Genomic DNA, 25,913 nt, shown 5'->3' with positions numbered 1-25,913 from the left:
GAAGAGGGCTTTCAATTGGAGAGTAGGCGTCATATGGAGAAGACTTGCTTGTTTATTTTGTGTTTGCCTGCTCGCTCAACAGCGTACGAGAAAGAGTCGCTGATATGGAAAAATAAAGAACCAAGCGGACAAGGTTTCAGGAGTATGCTTAAAGTGAAAGAAAAAAATTGACAGACTGGAATCTTTCCTCTACCTCAGTACGCTTGTGAGGAAAAATATTTCAGCGCTACGGAGTAGGAACACAATCTTTAATATAGTCGTAGACTGGGCTGATTTATCATTACCTATTTATTTTGTTGTTTCTTTACTTATTTGTTTATTATGGATTGAGAATATTGCTGAAAAGCACAAGTCGACACCCGCTTTTATAGAACTTGATAGGGCGCTGGTTGCAGTGCTAGGGTCCTCCGCCATGCTGTCCTCTGCCCTTCCTGCCTGGACCCGGCCGTCCACACACTCCCCAACACTCAACAACACTTATCATGCTTGGCAGTGAAACGGCCGCGGATTCAAAGAGAAGAAGGCCAACCTTCACCAGCATGTTATAACACGGCACAGCAAGAATTCTACAAACCTGATACCATAGCGCTACAAGTCAACATGGAAGCCAGCCTCCCCTTTACCGGGCTTTCCACTGCCGTAACAACTCCAAGAAAGTCACTACACTCGTTCACCGAGAACAGGTGGCGACGATCCACGACATCGAAACTTCTTCCCCCGTCGGGCATCCCCCACGTTTTCGTGGAGATCATCCCGACGCGCACGTCAGATCTGAGCTTATTTGTCCTCAACGTATACGTCACTCGGCATAAAGACCCGAAGCTGGATGCGCTTTTTTGCTCGGCCCTCAAAGTCAGCCGCGACTGCCCTCTGCTCACCGTTGGGGACATTAACGCCGGTCACACTCTGTGGGGATACCTGGGCGACACCCGCAAGGGTAGAAATCTAGCAGAAGCCGCGCAAGAGTTGGGCCTCACGCTAATCAGCGATACCACGGGCCACACCAGAATCGGCAGCCGAGGTCAGGTAGACACCAAATCGAACCTGATGTTCGTCGTACACTCGCAAGACCACGCCTGAAGGAACACCGGCGAAACTCTGGGAAGCCACCACTGCATCCTTCACCACGGAAATCTGTGCACGCGGCAAGTGTCGTCGGAAGCATCGCTTCTCGGTTACAAACTGGGACAAATTCCGCGAGTCCAGAAGAACGTGAGCCAGTGAGGAATCCATCACCAATCTCATCCTGGAAGAGCCAACTCTTGGGTGATGTGGAAGAGCATACGGAACATCTTCACCCGGAGGACGCCCCGGAAATCTCGAACGTCGATAGTAGGTAGCTCCACATGTGGCAGGCAAAATCGAGCATTCACCGGCATTGGCAACAGCAGGGGAAAGATAACCAAGTCCTCAAAGAAAGACTCACTCGACTCGACGCAGCGGTCTCCGACCACGCGATCACCGAGGTCACCCGGCAGCAATGATACCAAATATGTGATCGCATGAGAGGACGCCTCGGCGCAGCCCGGATGTGGCACCTCCTGCGCCACCTCCTGGAACCGGGCACTACCAGGGCCGAAGGTAGAAGAAACATGGCCAAGTTAATCTACAGGCATGCTCGGCACCCGGGGGCGTTCCTGACCGAGATGCGAGCCAATTACGTCTTCCCGCAACTCAAGACTTCGTTACCGACGGCCTACCGCTGCCGGCCGAACGCGCACATAGACGCAGACTTTACGCTCGCTGGGGTGTCGGCCACCGCCGTCAAGCTGCGGACGAACTCGGCGCCGGGTCCGGACCGCGTGACCAAGAAGATCCTGCGCAACCTGGACGAGGCCGCAATACTGCAGCTCACCGAGTTCATGAACGAATGCTGGAAGACGGCCGCCATCCTGGAAGAGTGTAAGACGTCCACGATCGTCTTTATACCCAAACCAGGCAAACTACTCAATGCGGACCACCTCAGGCCGATTTTACTCACATCATGCGTCAGAAAACTGATGGAGCATGTGGTCCTGGACCGTCTCAATGAACACGTAGAGGACGGGGACGAGTTCCCCAACTACATGTTGGGTTTCAGACCACACCTGTCCACCCAAGATGTACTCCTTCAGTTAAAAATGCAGGTGATGCAACCCGAAAGTCCGGCGGATGCTCGCCGATTCCGGTGCCTCCTGGGCCTCGACCTGAAGAAGGCCTTCGACAATGTCGCCCATGCAGCGGTGCTCGAGGGCCTGACCCAATAGGGGGTCGGAAACCGAGCATACGAATATGTCCGAAACTTTCTCATCGACCGGAAGTGCCGGATCAAAGTCCGCGAACATGAAACTGATATTATAGAGCTGGCGAGCCGAGGCATGCCGCAGGGATCAGTCATCTCCACTTTTCTCTTTAACGCGACGATGCGCGGGCTCCCGGACTGGCTGTGCCCTATCCGTGGGCTTCACCACAGCCTCTACGCTGACGGCGTGACGTTGTGGGCGGCGGCGGATGTTCCACAAACTCTTCAAGAGATCATGCAACGCGGCATCGACGTCGTACAAGCTTATGCGGAGCCAAGGGGCTTGACGTGCTCACCGGAAGAATCCGAATACCTCCTGATAAAACCCGGCAGAATAGTTGTCCCGGGGGAATACCACGGGGGAGGCGCTTCCTTGAACTTAAGGTAGGATGACTTACCATCTCGAAACGCCCCAGTATCAAAATATTTGGGCTAGACTTTCAGAAGACGGTGCGCTGCGGGCTCATGTTAAAGAAACTCCAGAGGGCGACCAACTACACACTACAGCTCATTCATCGGGTGGCAAATCAGCACCACGGAATGGCCGAGGGCGAGCTGCTTCAACTTGTGCAGGCATGCATAACAAGCAGCTAAATTAAACACAATGATCAGAAGAACCACAAAGGCAGCGCTGGCCTTCCGGACCACGCGGCCACCGCAAGGCTAGAGGCCTTAGGCATGCACAACACGATCGAGGAGCTCTTAGACGGTCATCGCGCAGCCCAAGTCTGTCGTCTTTCGCTAACCCTGGCTGGCCGCATAGTCCTCCGGAAGCTCAGTCTCGAGGCCATCCTCGAGGTTACAGAGTACATGACGATTCCGCGAAAGGTCAGGGGGAATGTTTATGCCCCGCCTCTACACCGCAACATGGACCCAGAGTTCCATCAGGGCCGCCAACAGGCCCGTAGGGAAGACATTTGGCGACGCTACGGCTCGCAAGATGGAGTGGTTTACACAAACGCAGCGAGACACCCTCGCGGCGACCTCACGACCGCGGTGGTAGCGGATCACCACGGACGATTGATAGGACGCACAACAATCACGGCTGGCCGAGTGGTGACAGCCGAGGAAAGCGGGATTGCCATGGCCATGCATGCGGAAGCGAATACCGTCATCAGCGATAGCAAGCAGGCCATCGGCACTTTCGTCCGCGGTAGAATTTCCGAACCGGCGTACCGTGTCCTCACGCGGCGCCCCCTAAGCGGCTGGAAAACCCTCGTGTGGACCTCTGCTCACGCGGGTGTCCATCTTAAACTAAGATGTCATTAACTCGCGTTTGTTCCCTCACCCAATCTGCTCTTTTCTTATCCCTTAACGTTACACCTATCATTCTTCTTTCCATAGCTCGTTGTGTCGTCCACAATTTGAGTTGAACCCTTTTCGTAAGCCTACAGGTTTCTGCCCCGTGCGTGATTATCGGTAAGACACAGCTATTATACACTTTTCTCTTAAGGGATAATGGCAACCTGCTGTTTATGATCTGAGAATACCTGCCAAACGCAGCCCAGCCGATTCTTATTCTTCTGATTATTTCCGTCTCATGATCCGGATCCGCCGTCACTACTTGCCCTAAGTAGATGTATTCCCTTACCACTTCCAGTGCCTCACTACCTATTGTAATTGCTGTTTTCTTCCGAGACTGTTAAACATTAGTTTAGTTTTCTGCAGATTAACTTTTAGACCCACTCTTCTGCTTTGCCTCTCCAGGTCAGTGAGCATGCATTGCAGTTGGTCCCCTGAGTTATTAAGGAAGGCAATATCATTAGCCAATCGCAAGTTACAAAGGAATTCTCCATTAACTCTTATTACCCAATTCTTCCCAATCCAGGTCTCTGAATACCTCGTGTAAACACGCTGGGAATAGCATTGGAGAGATCGTATCTCCCTGCCTGACGTCTTTCTTAATTGGGATTTTGTTGCTTTCTTTATGGAGGACTACGGTGGCTGTGGAGCCGCTATAGATATCTTTCAGTATTTTTACATACGGCTCGTCTACACACTGGTTCTGTAATGCCTCCATGACTGCTGAGGTTTCGACAGAATCAAACGCTTTCTCGTAATCAATGAAAGCTATATATCAGGGTTGCTTATATTCCGCACATTTCTCTATCACCTGTTTGATAGTGTGAATATGGTCTATTGTTGAGTAACTTTACGGAATCCTGCCTGGTCCTTTGCTTCACAGAAGTCTAAGGTGTTCCTGATTCTATTTGCGATTACCTTAGTAAATAGTTTGTAGGCAACTGACAATAAGCTGATCGGTCTATAATTTTCAAGTCTTTGGCGTCCCCTTTCTTATGGATTAGGATTATGTTAGCATTCCTCCAAGATTCCGGTACGCTCGAGGTCATGAGGCATTGCGTATACAGGGTGGCCAGTTTCTCAAGAACAATCTGTGCACCATCCTTCAACAAATCTGATGTTACCTGACCCTCCGCAGCTGCCTTCCCCCTTTGCATATCTCCAAAGGCTTTTTTTACTGCTTCCGGCGTTACCTGTGGGATTTCGAATTCGTCTAGGCTATTTTCTCTTCTGTTATCATCGTGGGTGCCACTGGTACTGTATAAATCTATATAGAACTCCTCAGCCACTTGAACTGTCTCATCCATATTAGTAATGATATTGCCGGCTTTGTCTCTTAACGCATACATCTGATTCTTGCCAATTCCTAGTTTCTTCTTCACTGCTTTTAGGCTTCCTCCGTTCCTGAGAGCATGTTCAATTCTATCCATACTATACTTGCTTATGTCAGCTGTGTTACGCTTGTTGATTAACTTCGAAAGTTCTGCCAGTTCTATTCTAGCTGTAGTGTTATAGGCTTTCATACATTGGCGTTTCTTGATCGGATCTTTCGTCTCCTGGGATAGTTAAACCGGTATCCTGCCTAACGGAGTTACCACCGACATCCATTGCACACTCTTTAATGATGCCCACAAGATTGTCTTTCATTGCTTCAACACTATGGTCCTCTTCCTGAGTTAAAGCCGAATACCTTTTCTGTAGCTTTATCTGGAATTCCTCTATTTTCCCTCTTACAGCTAACTCATTGATCGGCTTCTTATGTACCAGTTTCTTCCGTTCCCTCCTCAGGTCTAGGCTAATTCGAGTTCTTACCATCCTGTGGTCACTGCAGCGCACCTTGCCGAGTACGTCCACATGTTGTATGATGCCAGGGTCAGCGCAGAGTATGAAGTCTATTTCATTTCTAGTCCCGCCGTTCGGGCTCCTCCACGTCCACTTTCGGCTATCCCGCTTGAGGAAGAAGGTATTCATTATCCTCACATTATTCTGTTCCGCAAACTCTACTAATAACTCTCCTCTGCTATTCCTAGTGCCTATGCCATATTCCCCCACTGCCTTGTCTCCAGCCTGCTTCTTGCCTACCTTGGCATTAAAGTCGCCCATAAGTATAGTGTATTTTGTTTTGACTTTACCCATCGCCGATTCCACGTCTTCATAGAAGCTTTCGACTTCCTGGTCATCATGACTGGATGTAGGGGCGTAGATCTGTACAACCTTCATTTTGTACCTCTTATCAAGTTTCACAACAAGACCTGCCACCCTCTCATTAATGCTATAGAATTCCTGTATGTTACCAGCTATATTCTTATTAATCAGGAATCCGACTCCTAGTTCTCGTCTCTCCGCTATGCCCCGGTAGCACTGGAACGTGCCCGCTTTTTAGCACTGTATATGCTTCTTTTGGCCTCCTACCTATTATATCCCATCTACTGCCCTCTATCTAATTTCTCCAATAACACTGCTAGACTCGGCTCACTAGATAACATTCTAGCGTTAAACGTTGCCAGGTTCATATTCCGATGGCGGCCTGTCCGCTCCCATCAATGACCAAGCAACTCGATCAAACGCAAGCGGTCGCGTTTAGGCGACTCCAGACAAACACATACCCACACCTAAAGTGCATTAACAAAATTACAGGGAGCAAGGAAAGCTTCCCATGTAGGCTCTGTTCACAAACACGAACACACATAATGTGGGAATGCACCTCGCTCCCGTTTTCTCATCCCTCCGTCAGCAGTGAGACTGATTGGAATGCCTGGCTCAGGTCCGGGGACGTCGACCGACAGCTTGAACTGGTGGACTGGGCGGAGAAAGCCAAGCAGGCCCAGGACCTTACTTGAGCCCGATCCCTTAGCCACCTCTCCATTTCCCCTTCCTCCTTTCAATAAAGTTTACCACCACCACCACCATACCACTTGATTCCAATAGATTAAGAGATATTTTAATACGGAACTTAGCGGGAAGCGGTATTGCATCGGCAGCGGTAAAAGTTTTCATCAGGATAGAAATTGAAATATATTGCATAAAGTGGCTGTAATGGAATAATGTAGCTCCTTTGCATACTCAGTGTATATTCGGGAAGTGCCGTAGCCTTCAAAGACAAGGCCAGACGTATAATTCGTTTCAAAAACCTACAGCGTTAGCTTTTATTTCTAGGAACGTACACACCAATATGCAGCAGATGGTGCGGGCATAGCAACAAAACCTGACGTCGTATAAAAAATGTGGGGGACGCATGAAAAAAAAAGAGAGATGCGGCAGATTTATCGTACTCGTTGGAATCAACAAGCATATTGAGGTGATGCTTGACGCTTTATAAATTAAGTCTACAAAGAACAGAGCCACATATAGGGATATTTTTAGGGGTTGTAAGGATGACTTTAAAAGCCCGTTCCTTAAGTGCGTGCGGTACTGTGTGCGAACTATGAGCCTTAGAAAAAGTGCCCGTTTTCTTTAAATCGAAGTTGTACGGAATACCGGGAAGAAAAGTGCACGGTCTACGTCGAATCAGTGTGGAGTACGCAAGTAAACGGTAGCACCACGGCTTTGTCAGCTGGTATAGCCCAGGCAAACGGGAATAGCTTCACGACCGCCAGTTTATCCCCTGGTGCCCGGTATATGTCATACTTTTGAGAGAAGAAATAAAAAAAAATAAATCAAGCCTGCTGTCATGGCGACGGTTTTGTTTATGCACGACAGGAAGACACCTTCAGGAAGCACGAGCTGTGCTTGTTGTTGCAGTCGGTTTTGTCCTGACAGGTGTCATTTTCGGCCTCTTTCTTTTTGCAAAAGCAATTTCTATTTGTTGTGTCTGGTTTCACGTATTAAATGGCAGCAAACTTAATGTAGACAAACTTATAGCATGGCTTGAATTGAACCTGGACAAGCTGAGGTAGGCAGTAAAGGAATGCAATGGAGAGAAACTTCAAGGTTTTTTTTTCTGGAAAGACACACAAAGCGAATGATAGTGAAAAGGGGATGTGGTAAAAAACTCCATTGGAGATACCTGCAATTCAAAGTGAACACTCTTGTTCCAGATTACCCTTTCGCACAATTCCGTCACACTGGTAGACGAACTACGACAAGGATTGCGAGAAGTCGCAAGAGCCTTCTTCGTTGACATAGAGGCCTTTTTCTACTGTGTTCTCTAAAATGAACTTGTTGTTGCAACTGTCACAGACCATATTGAGTGATCCGGTGAAATGTCCACCCAGACGGCATGTGGTGTAAGTACAGGAGTCTTTAAAAGAGTTGATAGGCAAGTATTTGTCTTAGCGCTCATGGAATTTATTGATGAGTTGATGTACAGAAAAAAGAAGTTTGCCTCCGGTCATGTTTAGAACCAGTGCATTGTAGTATCTTTTTAGCAAACTTTGACAACAACCTTAAAGAAAAAATAGACCATGAGCACGGGCTTATATTAGTTAGGTACAATGACAATTTTTTGATTAGGCCCATCATCTTAACCTGCGAGCCTCTCTTAAAGATATTGAAAAAAAGAACTCAAAACTTTAAAGCATGCTCCGCTGACCTCCGACTGACCTCCGCACGCAAAATCGCACCGTGTGTTTCGCGCTTACAGTGGTCATTTGTTACTATTCGGCACCGGTCGCTCTGTGGCCAACTTTGTCTGCCTGGGACCTTCGAGCCTGTGCGGGCGCGCCAACGATGGGGTGATCTGGGAGGCTGAGCTTTGATATCGCCCTCGATACTGACCCGCTACGCGAAAACAGCCAAAAGTCATTTGCGCAACAAATAACTTTATCTTACTCGACGTTTTGTGTAGCTGACAGCCTTGCAAAAATTTACTGGAGTATATTTTAGAGGAAATGTTTTTCGATGTGTGACCCAAACCCTAGAGAAATTTCAAAAGAAAAAGAAAAGGTAACGAGGCAGCATTGAAATATTTTTTTTTCTGGGCGCTTGTATTTGTTGCCATTTTGCATGCGTTTTCTTCTCTCCGTGTGCGCGTTGTGTGTGCCGTCATCTGTAAGCACTCGTGTGTGCATTGTCATCTGCTGCTGCACGGTAGTAGAAAGATCTAGCTTGTCGGGCATTGCGCACCGTAAGTGTTTTACCCGAACACCGGGTGTGAACTGCGTATGCCGTTTTACCTTCCTGCGAGTTTGTGGCCCAAACTCGCTGGATCCGCCCTCCGTTTCACACGCCTCCTTTATGCTCCGCTTCACATTGCGAATGGCTGCACAGTCGTCTTGGCAAACTCTCTTGACTCTTTCATCCGGATGCCTGCTCGTCTTTCATTTGCGTGTCCGAAGCGGATGGGGAGTGAAGTCGTAACATGCAAACATGGCGCTTGCGTGAAGCGAAGCGGGAACGCTAGGCCTTAGCTACAGCCGTGTGAGGAACAGTTTATTGTTGTCGTACTTGTGATTTTTACTGGAGTTATAAAGCACTCATGGAGATAGTCATAGAAGGCAGCAAGTCGCTGTACCCTTCAAGACATCAGTGCGTGCAGCTGCCGATAGAAATAGATGGAGCCCAAGTGTGTTGTGTTGATGCGAGCGTCGGAAGAAATATTGGGAGCCGTCAACTTGGTGTTCTTTGCGCCGTGCTTCGCGCGTGCTTTTCAAACGAGAAGTGCATCGCATACACGTGCACTCTAAGCGCGACGTATGTTCTGGGTTTGGCGAAATGAAGTCTGATCGGCGCACCCAGCGTGCGCGATACTGTATGTGTTTTGTGTATGCGGTTCGTAGTAGCAAAATGGTGACGCCAGTCCATTACAACTTTCAAAATGGTGACGTGATTAGATTTATTGCCTCGCTATCGCGGTAATTCCTAATGTGCTACGCTGAGTGTGAGCCATTTTGCCGGCTGCTATGTGCCGTGTTGTGCTTTGCGTGTGTTCAGTAGTGAACTGTGCATAAGTGCAGGCGATCACGTTTTCTTATCTACCGCGACAGAGACGCTCTTTTCCACCGGCCTTTTCTGCTTCGTACACGTATCGGTGTTTCAACAGTGGTTCCGCACCTTGATGAAGCGAACGTCATAGGGGCTCGGGACGGGCGAAAACATAGATAACAGCATTGTGTTCCATGTGAAACATGTAAAATAGCTGTGCCCTTCGAGTTCATTCCGCGCTTTAGCTGCTTTTCTGAGGCGCTCTGACGCGACAAATACCCTGTCATTTTCTGACCAAGAGCGGTTGATGCTAAATGAGACCACAGTGTGAACACAGGTGCTAGGGTTCTCCTTCGAACCACGGAACTCCGGAAGCTCTGGATCGGCTGTAGTTGAAACTGCGGCGCAACCGATGACTGAAGCGAGGCAACTTGTCACATATTGCAGTTGTGACAGAGCTCAAAAGGCCTGAGTCATATCTCTGGCATTGCCTCGACTAGTAGCCGCTGTGGAGACATAGACTACATCCCCGGATGGTGCGTCAAGTACTTGCGGTAGTGTCTGCGAGTCAGAAACAGATGACCACTTCGGAAGATCCTGGTAGTGATGAACAGGTTCCTTGAAGTCTCGCTTTTGTCGGACTGTGCCATCGTAAGGAAGAGGCAGAGCGCCAGTCCCTTCGAGCTGCTCTTTAGTGCTGCTTCCTTGTCCTCTACCGCTACTCCTGCATGTGTGCTTCTTTCATTAAACTATTCATTTTTTGCCTTACATGAAGGTCCTAGAGCTGTAAACTCTAGAAAATATAGTGACAAGCCTCAAAGCGCCGTTACTATACATTATAAAACCTATAATTGTGTTTACATATGTAGGCCCACATCGTTACGTAGACTATATTGTCCTAAAAATACTGCAATATAGTGCCGAGTGTCGATTGGAACGCGCAGAACTCAGAGGCCATAGATCCAAGGGCTGTCTCCTGGCACAGTTAGACTACCGTCATGCTCGTTGAGGTCAAGTCGTTGCCCTGAAGTTCGCTTAACTGGAGCGGTCATCTGGAGTCACCATACTGTAAAAGCGTGCCGAAGAACCAGTCTCCATTCATAGTTTATTGGAACCGACCAGACCAGGATGGAGATGCCAGTGTGAGCGACGTTTGTGAGTTCACGAAGGCCGAACACGTTACGTATTCGGTGTTAGGCTCTGCATGAGTGGAATGACTCAACCCATTCTGGATGATTAGCGATGATTCGGGAAGATGGATGGCTCGGGAAAATAAAATGTTGAGAAAAATGAATAATCAATCGCAAATGAAAATTGATGTACCTCCTAGGAATCGAAACGGGGCTGCCTTCTTCGTCGGCAGCGCTCTAGCTGACGGTCATGTCACTGCAATGCCATAAGCAGCAGTCGTCAAGGCACGGAAGGCATTAGAGCCGTAGCTTCGAGACTGCGAGAACTCTAAAGCGTAGAGTTGAGACTTCTTCAAGTCTACACACTCCTTGTGAAAACGCCGTAGGCGCGGAAATTGCATAACCTCCGTCATACTTGTTGAAACGAGAACAAGTAACAAATAGCGTCCAAAAATTATTTGCCTTCGGATTAGTACACTGAAGTCATCTCCCAAAAGAACAAAAGAACGGCGAAGCAATACCGGCCGGTCATGGTATGCAACGTACGATGAATATACCTTGCAATATTCGAACGCCTGTTTACATCTTGTGCCACATAAGTCCTTGTACAAATTATTTCTGTAAGCACCGTTATTGAAAGGAAAAGAAGGTGTTTATAGCGGCATGTGAGCTCCGCCCACCTTTCTTTTTTTGTCGTGGACATTTAAGTCATGATCGTTCATCTGGGCTTGGCTGCACGCATGCTACACTCCTCATTTGAGATACTGCACTGGCTTGAGACAGCGCACTTAGAACCCTGTCACCGAGTACTGCGCCGTCATCCACCGGTGAGCCCATTTGAACTCCGGTGAGAATCTCCAGGTGCGCTCTCAGTGCGCGCCCTGTAGATGCAGACAATTAGGAGGTTTCAAATCCACCAACTACCATAATTTGGCCGAGTGCTGTGACTCCCTTAATTGACCAGAGCTGCGGTTATGTGGTCGATGTTCTAACTGGCCTATATGTATATTTGCTCTACCTAGCTAATACAGAAATAGCTCAGCGTCAAAGATTTTGTTAAGTAAAGGGATGGGGTGTGTATTTGCAAGCCTCTTATTTGCTCTGAACATAGTTTCCAGCGTTGGGCTACACTTTCAAATGGACCGCTGTTGCATACCACGCTCATTTCGAGACAATATTCTCGACGTAATTTATACGGACATCGCTTGCCTATTTGCAACAACCAAATCTGCTGAGCGACCGCTTGTGTAATCCGCCTTGTTTTTATGGCGCGACGGCGCATGCGCCCTGCCCTAGCGGATTAGTCGCGAAACGTTTTGGAAAGGTCGAGCGCGTGGCCGCGCGCAGGGAAGCCCCCGAAAAAAAAAAGGCGCTTGGACGCGCGCTGCTGCAAACACTCGTGCCGTGTAGCGCTTTGAAGCGGTTGAAAGTCTACTAGTTGCTGGACGTCGGTGCGGAGCCGAAAACGTGCGTAGCGTAAGACCGCAACTCCACTTTAAAAGAGAAAGCGGCCCGGGCATCCACCGTTTGAGTTTTCCGGACTGCACCTTGAGCCAGGTAGTTGGGCGCGCCTTTCATAGATGGCTAGAAAATTTAATGAAAAACTCTTGCGTTACACTTGGGCGACACTTAAGTACATCATGCTGCTGACAAAGTCTTCTTGCAGCGTTGGCCCTCACTTGCTGGTGGTGGCAGCGCGTGCATGACTGCACGTACTCGTAAAGCGCAGCTACACTGGGCCGGTACGAGACCGACAAGACGCTCACTCTAACGATTGACCGACTATTGCGCGTCACTGAAACGGTTTTATCATACCAGGTCGACAACGAGGCAACCGACGAGCGCGAGTTGTACTGCGACAGGCTGTCTTGTCAACGGCACCGGGAAAATCAGCGTGCCGACCATCGTTGGACCGAACCCTGTGTGATCAGCCGTCGAACAGACAACACGATAGCGACAGCGTCTTCGTTTGTATATATAATTAATCGTCCTCAAAACGAGTCAAAGACGCCTACCAAGTTGAAATGCACAAGCCTCAACCCTCTCAAGCAGCGCCCATGAAGTTTGAGCCAATGTCGATCCTGTTCGGAGAAGGTTAATGCGGTGGTGTCAAGTTCATGGACCCACTGCCGGGGGACCTGATATGTGAGCAGATAGGTCGAATGAAACTGCTTTTATAGTTCAGTTATGGCCTAACGATTTGAAATCAACTACACTTCACTTCGCACGGCGCATACACAATAAGTGGTAAGCAGCGACACAGCGCTGTGGCAACATCTGTACGTCACTGTACCTGTAGGCTGTCGGTCGCATTCGCTACGTACATGGGTGGGTATGTACGTGTTGCTTTGCCGACACATTTCTCAGTTTGAGATTGACTGTTTCCCTCTGCGTCGAGCGGCAAACAAGAGACTGTGTATTCGGTATACAGCAGCATAAACAACCGCCTCGCTCAGTTATACCAACGCCGTGTGAGCGGTGGCATCCGTGCGTTATCGTGAGAGAACAACACGGCCTACAAATGAGCACTTATGCGAGCACAGTTTCCTCTAATAATGCTCTATGGCACGCTAAAGCTGTAAGTATGATGGACTTAATGAAAAGCGAGAATCAGAAATAAATTAGCAGCCCGTAATATGGTATCCGGAACATACTAGCCGTGTTTAAGTGGTTCGGCTGCTCATGTTGAGTCATCTCAGGGTGCAACAACACGACACACATGCACAGATACGCATGTTTTGCTACATTTTGACACCATTTCATATCAGCGATGCACCTTTTCCACAATATTTGACGATAACAACGATCTGCGGCTGTAGACGTCGACGTAAACAAGTGCACCGCTTTGATAAATCTGACGCAGAAGGCTGCGCTCGAAGACTTCTTGAATATGCGAAATGTCTAAATGGGTAAAAAGAATACAAAAAGCGATGTCCAAGAGCAGAAATCAGTGACAAATTCCAAGGCAGCCGTGTCGCCAAACGGAACTCGGCTTGCCTTTATCGGCCGCACTGTTCGCAGAACAGTGCACTCAGGCCTGCTCACCCAGTAGTCGGTGTGTGCTACGTGGCTTCCAGGAACGACATGCTGTCCCGAAGAAGCCATTAATAATGATTCGCGATCCACTAAACGTAAAATTGACGCGCACTCAACGTGGGCGCAGGTACACAAATCAACCGGCGCAAAGCCACGGGAGCCTTCCAAAACCTTTGCAGCGGCGTGCGGCACAAGACAGCACAGGAAAATGAAAAGAGGCGGATTGCCTGAGCAGGCTGCACTGACTGATGGCGGCGGTATTGTAGGAGAAATCAAGTGAGAACCTCTGCTGTCAGGAAGAAAATGAAGGCTCATCAATGCAATGCGTAACTGTGGTATGATCCCTTTTCTTTTGCTGAAAATTCGATAGGCTTCCCCGGTCTTTGTTCAGTGTTTTTGGAACGACGCATACGTTTTCTGTGGGACTGGGGAATGAAGAAACAAAAAGTGGTATATTGCCCAACATATCTCTATAACATCTTGACATTGCCTACGTACTGGCCGAAAAACCTGCAGACTCACATTTCAAAAACTCGTGCAGGATAGGTTCGGCCGACAGCCTCAGGTTGCATTCACGTAGCGAGCAAGCGCGCGGCTCGGCTGCGCATTCCCCCCCCCCCCTGACGTCATACGTGAGAGGGAGCCACTCGGGAACCCCTGGTCTGACCCTATAGGCATTTTCTATAGACACCTATTCTACATTGTTTGCTGTGAAGGTGGAGCTTAAGACAAATGACACTGATGTTACGATCACTGGATATATCGCGCTACGGGTTGGGAATTTAGGGTTATCGACGTTCGATTCGAGAGATACTGCAGAGTATACATCAGGGCGCACACAAATGTACATACCTACGTGAACATACATACTCAGGTACACAAAAACGCAAGCCTGGGCAAGTGATGTAACTGCAGCGAAGCTGTGTTCTCCCTGTGAATGAGCGCCGTTGCTTGTACACGCAGCCACAAATTATTACGGATCATAAAATTTGAGAAAAAGCTGAATATCTCCGCATCTTCACAACGCAACCTGGTATTTGCATTTCGGGCATCGACTAGAATATGTTAACAACACAGTCGTATACAGTTCTACTGGCTACTGCTACAGACTGCTTGGAAATTCAACGTATTCTACAATTCCCTGGTCCGTAAACTTTTGTGGCCGGGTGTACGTGTACACAGACAAAACGCATGTATTTGAATATGATCACCATTTATTGCGCTAGTTCATGGCACGATACAACGTTGAGCTCAAATCGATGCTTCAGGACTGTTCACGGCAGGTGTCAAAGAGTCCTCGGATGATTGCCTTGTGCTCGTTCTAAAGAAATAGAAATTCAACAAGACTAATCAACTACGTCTTTATTGGGAGGCAACTGGGAACAGACATAACTACTGAATCACTCGGGACGGGTAGGTTGCTCTCCGAAAATACATTCATAGCGTTTCCTCAACTGAAGAGTTTGATAGCTGCCGGAAAAAAAGAAAACAAACCACAATCTAATTTCGCGTCGAAATAATGGCGACTGTTCTTTTTTGTGACAGATGTGACAGACAAGAGACCTGGGCAGCTTTCAACAGTTAGACATCCCTTGAAAGTAGCGTGTAACGTTTTCAACCTGCTTGCTCGTGTGCAAGTGCTTGACGCACCGCGCCGTGGTGAGGGCGCCAACTCTTTGCTACTGTCTGTCACCTTCAGTAAATAAAGCTGAGGGTTCGCAGAACAACGCACAACTGCGGTTTTACTGCTTCCGCGTATGTAGATTATGCATGGATCACCCAGTTGTATATTTCCTTGCTTGCAGTCGTTAAGAAAAGTATAATATTTAAAAATATATCAGTATCAGTGAAAGGCAATAGTAAATGACTGAGTAAATTAAGCCTAAGTTTCCAAGATATTATGCTGAATGAACTGCACTTTTCTCAGCTGCAGGTACACATCTCAAAAGCCAGGAACGTAGCCCGAAGAGGGAGCTGTATCAAAGTGCACAGATAGACCTGTTGTTTAGAGGACAAGATAATACATTGTGTGAAACGCAGTCATGGTTAAGAAACTTCTGTTGCTGGCTGTACGCGGGTATAGATACAGCATAATTGCATGTTTGCTGCATATTCTGAAATGTATACAGAATGTTCAAAGCGAGAGAAAAGAAATAAAGTCAGGATGTTTACCCGGAAAAAAGTCAGAGTTGCAACCCTGCACGGACGAAAAAAAAATTACTTATTTAAGGCAACACCTTCAAGGTCCATTGGGCATACCAGAAGGAAGTGGAGAGAACATTTGCAAAACATAATAATCATGCAACGCATACCTCTTGCAACAATTAAAGAAAAAACACGCACACCAGTACAAGACATATTCAAGTAAAATTCTCTCTATATAAAGCAAGATCTAAACACATATTAGAGCATATATTCTTGAAATGCATGCTTAAGCACACCAATTCAGTTTACTGAGGCTTGAGAGAGCGGCCAAAATGAGCAAGACAACTTCTCCGGCTGACAAATGATAAAAATACTCATTTAAGGAGCCCGTCTTCTGCGTAAGCTAGACGTTGTCGCTGCTGTTCTCCCTCGATATAAAAAAGCCTGAAGCATTGTCAAACTTCTTGTGGAAGCACTCGTACGTCATTTGAGAGAAAACAGAGTTCTATTGATATTTTTGCTGTTCTAATGACTTAAGAGCTTGAAAGTATTTAAAATGGCAAATGAGACGTAAAATGAACATAAACCGGTGCTTGTTGGAGTTAATTTTTCATGCCGAGAGTTGACATAGAGAAAGTGGAGCTTACCGAATAAAAAGCTTTGGTGGAGTGGGCCGGCTGCGAGGAAGAGGAAAAGCTGTATTACGCAATGTGCTGTGGGAAACGTGTAACAGCTGCGCATTTAATGTGTTTCAGGACAAGGACAATGAAGATGATGAGAACGAAATAATGCACATAGAGGTAGATAAAAAGATCCGTGATGAAATAAGGGCGGAGAGTTCTTCCCGACGAGCTTCAGCTAGCCGCTCGTAGTATAAGCAGGAAAACAGATGAGCCAATAGGATGAGATCGGGAGTGGCAGAGATAACGACAACCACAGAGGCTGAGTAAACCGCGGCTCATGTCAGGCACTGTCAACAGAAGCCTAGTAACCACTATTGTAGCCTGCAACAGAGGTTGTCCTCCAGCAAGAACGTCTCGTAGGGAATGTCAGTTCCTCATTTCCTCTCCAGCGCTCACCATCAAAACTAGGCAGCAACGCTCTGGTTCAACGCCGTCTACTGACAGCTTTTATCGTCCGGGTTCTGGAATGTTCTGCTCTGTAAGCAAGTAGTCGTCCACGCGCACACATTCTTTATTAGCCATCTGGCGACTTCAATTAGTTCAGCATAGTCCCAGCGAATATGCTAAAACTTTTACGGATTGTTGCATGCACCAGGAGCATGTCGTTTGCAGTAGCATCCGGATGCACGCTGTAGACCCTTCTCGTGATAATGTCGTGGGTGCGGCCGTGTTTGATCACCTAGTGAGGCGTCCATTGCTTGCCTCAGCTGCCTCCGCCACCTCCGTGTTTACAACAGACGTCCATGGCGCCCGGTGCGGCTAAGCAAACCTCTATTTCGGCTCATATTGTGGACGGCGGCCGAGTGAAGAAGACGCAGCTTTGACCCTGGCTTCAGAGGACGCGCAAGAGCTTTCCGAGCTCATTACATATTGTTTAAACGGCACGAGCAACGTCTGCGGTGCTCGTACTAAAAGCAGCGCTAAAAATATATGCCACCATGCCAAGACATTCCGCTTATGAAATAAATCAAGATTAGCGTGCTTGCTATTCCTTGTTCATTTGGCAATCACTTTGAAGCAGTGCCTCATGTTTCTAACTCCATAAAATTCATCGGTGCGGTCACTATCTCGTTGTTTATTTTCTGCCTAATCGTTCGCGGGTGTGCTCAGTTGCGGTAGATTCGCTCTTGCTGCGCACGTGACTTGCAGCGTAGATGATGTGTACTTCCTGACAGCTTGTAGCAAGTACGTATTATCGTTAGTCCCTCGCCTTCCCTGTAAACCGTCACGAAAAGTTCAGCTTCGAACATTGGTGTGGCATCGGCATAGTCGCCGTCACTCATGCTTCAGCACATTGGTGCACCCATTCACTTATTTTGGATACGTCAGCGACAGAGTTGCCGCGAGTTTGTGCCTGAGTGGAGATGTATGTGTGTAGATAACGTGTGGTAAACCTATGCCAGGAAGCGGTGCTACTCCTTTTGCCGCTGTGTAATAAGCGGAACTCACCCTGCCGACGTTCCGGGGTTGAAGTCATTTCTTTTAAAGTTAGCGATACGCCGCGCTGCATCGCGAAGGGCCGCCAACACAGGCAGTCTTTTTGCAGCAGTGGTCAGTGAAATTGGTGACACAGTTTGTTTCTATTTCTTTATGTAATACCCCTGTCAAACGGGCAAGTTAAGTGCACTTACGGGGAGTGCACTTCGGGGTTTTGAGTCACACTTTAGGCAACGCGCTTCTTAACGGGAAAATAGAGTGCACTCGCAGTAAAAAAAAGAAAAAATGGCGACAGACTTAGAGCGCGTTTTTAAAGATGTAAATTAACAAGAGAAAGCTGCTAAAAATCGATTGTTTTAAGTAGAATTATATATAAAAACTAACTTCATCAATTTGTCTCAACAAAAAATGAGGATGTTTTTATTATAAGTGTGTTGCAAGTCAATGCTGGCCAAGACGAAGCCTAGCCAATCCAAAACATGGCGGCGTGCGGCGAGGCGGCAGTTGATCCTGTTCATGATCCTGCTAGAACAGAATATGAGCGAGTATATATGAGCAAAGACGGCGAGTTCGATATTTAGCTACACTGCAAAATGTCACTCACACGGCTCAAAGCACGACCGGCGTGGTCAGCACGCTTTCACACCAAAATAAACACGTACTGAATGAACATGGCAGCGCCGCATCACTCTGGCGCCGTTAGTTGCGTATATGATAAATCTGTTTCTTCATTGTGCTGTTTCGCTTCTCGCTAAACACAAATTATATTGTTAGAAGCTGCTCAATAACTGAAATGAACTATTATGTCCTTTTTCTATGCATTACATTTTGCGTCGTTTAAAGCGTTGGTGGCGAGGCTAGGCACTCCTTCAAACCGTTGACGGCGAGGCTACGCACTCGGCCAGCAAAGTGCGTTACGTGAACGTACTCCGACTTGAGTGCACTCATCTGAAAGTACACTCCGCTGCGACGTTAAGATTTGGGAAAGCGCACTCGCCGTAAGCGCACTCGCCGTAAGCGCACTCGCCGTAAGCGCACTCGCCGTAAGCGCACTCGCCGTAAGCGCACTCGCCGTAAGCGCACTCGCCGTAAGCGCACTCGCCGTAAGCGCACTCGCCGTAAGCGCACTCGCCGTAAGCGCACTCGCCGTAAGCGCACTCGCCGTAAGCGCACTCGCCGTAAGCGCACTCGCCGTAAGCGCACTCGCCGTAAGCGCACTCGCCGTAAGCGCACTCGCCGTAAGCGCACTCGCCGTAAGCGCACTCGCCGTAAGCGCACTCGCCGTAAGCGCACTCGCCGTAAGCGCACTCGCCGTAAGCGCACTCGCCGTAAGCGCACTCGCCGTAAGCGCACTCGCCGTAAGCGCACTCGCCGTAAGCGCACTCGCCGTAAGCGCACTCGCCGTAAGCGCACTCGCCGTAAGCGCACTCGCCGTAAGCGCACTCGCCGTAAGCGCACTCGCCGTAAGCGCACTCGCCGTAAGCGCACTCGCCGTAAGCGCACTCGCCGTAAGCGCACTCGCCGTAAGCGCACTCGCCGTAAGCGCACTCGCCGTAAGCGCACTCGCCGTAAGCGCACTCGCCGTAAGCGCACTCGCCGTAAGCGCACTCGCCGTAAGCGCACTCGCCGTAAGCGCACTCGCCGTAAGCGCACTTAACTTGCCCGCTTGACAGGGGTATAACATTCACTATTTTGGCAGCCAACTACAGCCCACGTCTTTCCTCTACTGATCCACATTTCGTAGCATGAATGGAGCGCAGCGCATTACGGAACATCCAGTTGCATTTCCGACAGCTCGTCGCACAGATGCAGGGCAGAACTTGTAGTGGTTTCGTATGCGTGCGCTTTCGTCGATGCAACGTGTGGTGCGTCGCTGAAAGCGCCATTTGGTTCCTCCAGAGCAAACTACTCCACGAATAGGGTCTACAGATGTTTGAATGCGTAACGCAATAAAATCGCTTAAATTCTAACGCAGGCACACGCGTCTTTTAATATAGGTGCTTTACTGTCAACTTAATAACCATGACGAACTTCAGAAACTTCAGAAAAATATATTGGTACCAGAGAAATAAAAAGGACGCGTACACAAGAAAGAAATAAAGAAAACGTTACACACGAACGCACGGACGCGTTCGCCCGTCCGTGTCTAACGCCTTTTCTTTGCGTATGCGTCCTTCGTGTTTCGCTGGTACCCCCTTTCTCAAGTTCGTCATGCACCAACCGGCCCCAGAGCTTGCGCTAATGCACCCTAATAATCGGGGCGTTTACAATGAAGCACACGTATTACAACAAGTAGTCCTCAAACTTCGTCAGCCGGAGCTTTTGCGTTGGATTACAGCGGCAGAAAACGAGGTAACTTGGACTATATATCTTAATCGTGTTTTTCATTTTCTGTTATTTCCGCCTTTCGGCACCAGCGAGCACGGTATCGAGCCGAAAGATTTTCGGCTTCAGTTGGGGTTCGGTTCAGGTTCATCTCTGGAGCCAAAATTATAGCGGTTTGAATCAGCTAATGCTCACTAACGTTCCCTTTTTCCGTTGGCCATTTCCCAGTGGAACCAGTTAACTAACGATATTTTGTGTTGCAATAACATCGACTCTTGTATTAACCGCTTTCAGTATTGACTTTTCACCATGATTTTTTTATCCTTACATTTCTGTACCGCTCCTGCACGGGCCGTGATGGGCCTACAGTATATTCAAATAAAAAGATAATTTCGGAGCTTCCTCAATCGGCTCGTGCGCGTTCAAATGGGTTAGAAGGAAAAAGAAATACTTCTCGCGTGACTTCGGTTTTAAAACGCGGTACATTTCGTGGGGTACTATATAGAAGTAGTAGGAACCGTTTTCTTTTCGATTGGATTCAATATTTTTCAATAACTAAAATGAAGCGTTAAGGGCTGTTCTATACAGGCCGTGTCAGTAATAATCTTGATTCAAACCTGATAAAACCCACGCTCGCGCAATGACAATGCCAGCAACTTAATATTGTTCACTGTCCTGTTAGGCGATCCAGCGTATCTTGAATTTCAGCTTGAGTCAATGAGAGCAAATATGTACTAAGTGTTAAATTAGTGCCTTCAATGCCTAATCTTTAATAAAAACACTGTAGAACTAATTGAGAAATATAAGTGCAATTTTCATAGCTAATCTGGTTTGAGTTTTTCATACGTAAAAAAGCGCATGTCATTCGAAAAACAGAAGAATGTGTCTAAAGACTTGCGCACAGCGACATTAGTGCCTTGAAACATACAACCAACGAAGAATTGATGCAGTATGCACAGACGGAAAGCATTAATATGCCTTAAGCAACAGAGGGCCCTATAACGTAAAGCTATTCCAATATGTTTCTATTCCAATCTCCTGACGTCAAATTTGCCTAACCACCGACGCAAGCACCAGGCGGTCACCCACAGGGTTGTCTGTACAAACCAATCAAACGCTATCCACGTTCATAGGAGATCACTTTTGTTTGCTTGAAAAACGAATAACATTGCCTACACTGAGCGGCTTGTTTTATGTAATTGGCTGACAAGAGGCGAGGAACAAGCTCAAGTGGAGAGGCATTCGGTGGGGCCGAGCCAGTGCTCTGAAAATTGATAACCGGAAAAGAGGGTGGTGGCTGCGTCTGTGATTGTTCCGCTTTCCCATACTTAGCTTTGCGTGGCTGGTCGAAAATCGCGATGACATGCAACGAAAGGTTAAGAATGCCGCTAAAACATATCCTCAGCAAGGGCGAGTTGGAAGAACGAGGTTGTAAACGTGCCGAAAGTGCTCGAAAACGTGACACAGCCACGCAAAAAAGTTTTATTATACGCAAATGCACCCATGCTCTCCGGCAGGTGCGAGTAGCCAGCGTCTCAGCGATCGGCGGTAGCCATCTTTTATTCCTTTCGGAATGGGGCAGCATGCGGCTATTCCGAAGAAAATTCAGTTTTGTTCGGCATATTAATGCATCTTTATCGCGTACACGTCACTTTGACGCGGTGAGTGTGCGGTTTTGTGACGTCGCGTGACAGGCAGGTGAGGTGGGTGGAGCCCGAAAACTTTTTTACCAATAGTCGAGGGCTAATGGCGAAAAGGGGGTCGAATGAGAAAACTTTTTCCTTTTTTCTGTCAAATCATGCATAATCAGTGTGTACACATCATATCAGATGGGGAGCTATAGCGGTTTTCGCGACGTCGCGTGACAGACAGGTGAAGTGGGGGTGGTCGAAAAAGTTTTTTGACCAATCGTGGAGGGCTGATGGCAGTATTGGAATAGAAAAGTTTGGAATAGTTTTACTTCATAGCGCCCAGAGATACATTCACGAGCTAACACTTCTGGCTTGTCATGGCGCTGTTCGCTTTTTTTTCACATTGTCCGAGCAATATTGTCTCTTGAAGCGGTGACGGAAGCCCATCCATGAGATAAACGACAAACAGCGCATGGCAAATGTAGATACGAAACGAACGAGTGGGCTCCTCTACACTCGCAATTTGCGCTAACCATGATGGCGGACCAAGGGTTAGTCATAATTAAGGTGTTAACGTGCTATCTGCTGACTCTTCTTACTGCCTGCACTCCCATGCATCATCCAAGCTTTGAAAACACGAATCCCAGGTTTAACAGTCCCACTAGCTGGAACGCGGCCATCTCGGTCAGGGAAAGTAAGCTGTGTGGGATGCCTGCTTGCTTGCGGAATTTCGCATATCGTCTATTCTTGAAGCTCTGTCAACGAATTCGCCGTTCACGGACAGCGTCAACGGTAAGAAGGATTTAGCTGTGGAAGGCGAGCTACCGGAGACTCGCAGACGTCGGGTGTAGCTGTTACCTCATGACCGATGCTGTACGCATGCTGAAAGCCTGAGCATGCCACAAGCAAGAATGAGATTCTTGCTAGTGGCCTATTCATGCTTTCAGCATGTTTCAGCTCGCGTACATCGCCGGTCATGAGGTGGTTTCATTTTCGACGCCAGTAACAAGGCTGCGCGCGAGCGTCTCGTCATGTGCTTTTTCAAATGATACCTAGTTTTTTTGCAACCCGGAAAAATTCACAGTACAACAGCTATCACAGCAAGAAAATATTTCTATATTTCTCGAAAGGTTCTGCAAGTTTTCCACTCAAATGGTTGAATATAGAGCAATACCTTAAAAGTTTGTACATTGAAATTGCTTTATAGAAGAAAAAAAAAAAGAGGCACCGCTGGCCAGCACAATCCTTGATGGAGCCGAGAGTTTCCCTTGTCAGCAATTTTCATGCACACAGCGTGCTTCCCAAAGTTTGTTCTAAATGGTTTAAATATATCGAAAATGCAATAAGCAGGTAATTTCTTTGGAATTGTGTTTATTACAGAGCGACATACACTCTGAAGCATTTCGAGGTGGTATTTAGACAAGTAATTATGCATACTAGATTACTAACCTTCATAATCGCGACTCGATAAAGAGACTCGATTCAAGCTCGCCCCAAAGCGGGGAGACCGATTCTTTGTCGAGTTGGTGATTCATGCTGTGCTGGGGTGCGCGCGGGACGCAAGGATAGACAGCGGCGGACATAGACAAATGCAGGATCACTTTGTGTTTGTATGCCTCACTTTGCCCTCGAAAAGTGTAGTACGGTAGCTATCTGGTGCAGTCGGTACGTCTGCATTGTTATTACTCACAGCGCTCACTCAAAACAGGGACAAAGAAGCGCTCGTATTTAATCTCTTCTGTGTCCTTGAAAAGTGTATTTGAAAAACACAACTTCACTTGCCGAAACGCTGGCTCAGGCTTTCAATTTGTTCTCGTTTTCCTCACCACTCTGTCCTTGTCTCTCAACTGCAGCGCGGCGCAGCTGGGGATGCCTAGCGACGTCACCCACGGCTGTCTGCTGGAGACATTGTGCCGTTTTGGAGTTGAGTTTCGATTTTCTTGATAACACAGGGCGGAATTCATTATTTCCAGCAATTGAAGGCGTCAACTTTTGCATTTCCGAAAGTGTTTACGGACTCCTCGGATGACTGGCCTCAACTCTTGCATTGAGTTCAATCGCCTGGCCCTTTCAGTTATCAAGCAAATTTCTCTGATTCGCCTAATTGCATCTACAATTACTTGCTCAAGTCGTTTAAGAATGTACGTCTCTGACAAAAACGATGCCGATAAACTCGGCTACTTATGACATCTATATCTATCAGGGATTTTGAACGTATTTGCTATGTCAGTCTGTACGTAACAATTTTTGCTGTTAAGAAAGCCAAATTATTGTGTTGTGCAGCCGTATCTGTTCACTCTTAATTCGGACACACTCAATTCAGATCTGGTTTTTCAGTACCATGTGCGCCTAACCGGTTTTTATTGCCGGATATAAAATTGTGTAATGAAATCCAACATAGAACACTTTGCGATCTTGGGTGTGAAGTTTACATCTTTTTCCCTCCCTTCTAGCAAAAATCACCTTTTAACACTTTCTTTACAAATCGTTTGTGTCTGCCTATATTATGAGGGCTGTTTGTGACATTTTAAATATCAGACACTGTTACAATGACGCGTAAACAAAGGGTAAACACTATTGTACATGTTTGGCGTATTTACAGTGCTTTGCGTAATATTAAAGCACACATGACGTTTCGGCAGCTGGTGTGCATCGTGGACATTTCTATAAAATTATTTTTTGGGCTTTCCTATCTGAACATTTTTTGCAAGTAAGGTCTAGGATACGATACATTTGAGTTTTATTTAGGAGCTAATTACAACATTCAATGTAACAAAGCAGTGCCTAATTTGCTTTTTATTAAAAGGACATGCATACCCACTGAAACGATGCAATTCTTGTAGCGCTGAAAAGTACTATACTTTTCGCAGAATTCTTCCCACCAGGTATGGTGGCGTTCGATGAAATTGAAATGATTCTAAAATGAAAATATCTTTTCATTAGAACAACTTCCGGAAAGGCTTTTCCCGTCATACTAATTGTTGTATATATTTAAATACAATATCATAGGTAATCGAGCATTGGAACATTTAGAACAAATAGAACGGTTGTAACGAGCCGGAAGCTATGTTTCATTCATGGTAAGTATTGAAAAACTGGAAAAGAGGGTATGCTTAGCTGAGTATTCCTCTTCCGAGCAATTCTGGCAAGATACTGTACTTGCGGTGTCAGCAGCTACATATTAAAGCAAAATATTTGAGTCAAAAGTTTTGTGTTAGCACTCCACTAAACTTCATGCTCTTTGTCCACATTGTGCTATGTAAAATGAAGTTATATGTACACCTGCAAGCAAAAGTATGCGGACCAGAGGGTCGCGGAAAAAACAGAATTTCTTCGTAATTAACATGCAAAAACGGGAACTGATTAGTGCACGAGAGAATTCGTAGTGCCAAGTTTTGTCTGCAGGCTTTAATTTTAAGTTCCATTAACTGAAAGAGCAGAAAACGAGATTTATCGCGCAATCCCTGGTCCGTATATTTTGCTTACGGGTACTTTATCTAACGCTTACCTGTATATTCATGACATGTTCATTTATGTAAAATTGATTGAAAACGCCTGGTTCCATTAGAACACGCTATAGCTCGCAAAATTGAGCTGTCGCAACCCACACAATTTTACAAATACTTCCTGCATCACTTTGATCAATTCATTGCTTCCTATTCGAAATATTTGGAGAACCTAGTGAAAGCACTCAACAAATATAGCATTTTAAGTGCGCATAATTCCGCAGATATTGACATTTTTTAGAGGGATGGGCGAAAATTTCTGTTGAATGCAAATTCTTTCTGGCATCTCTTAAAGATACATGTTTATTCCCTGATTTCTCCAATTTTCCCGCGCAAAGTGCGTCACAATAAAAAAATAATGCCCTCGAAACGCTATCGAGAGAGCTTACAATTACACAAGTTCACGAGGCTGCTTCTCATTAGCCAATCATCGCGAAACAAAGCCAACTGTCCTCAGTTTATTGCGTTGTGGCCATCAGCGCTCTGGCTCGCAAATTTCCCTGAAAGCAATCGTGCTGCAGAATCAGAAGTACTCATTGAAGGTACAGTACAGACTGCAGCACTTTTAGCGGACA

This window comes from Dermacentor variabilis, chromosome 8 (genome assembly GCF_050947875.1).
Source record: "Dermacentor variabilis isolate Ectoservices chromosome 8, ASM5094787v1, whole genome shotgun sequence".
NCBI lineage: Eukaryota > Metazoa > Arthropoda > Arachnida > Ixodida > Ixodidae > Dermacentor > Dermacentor variabilis.
Note: the sequence above shows the minus strand (reverse complement) of the source record.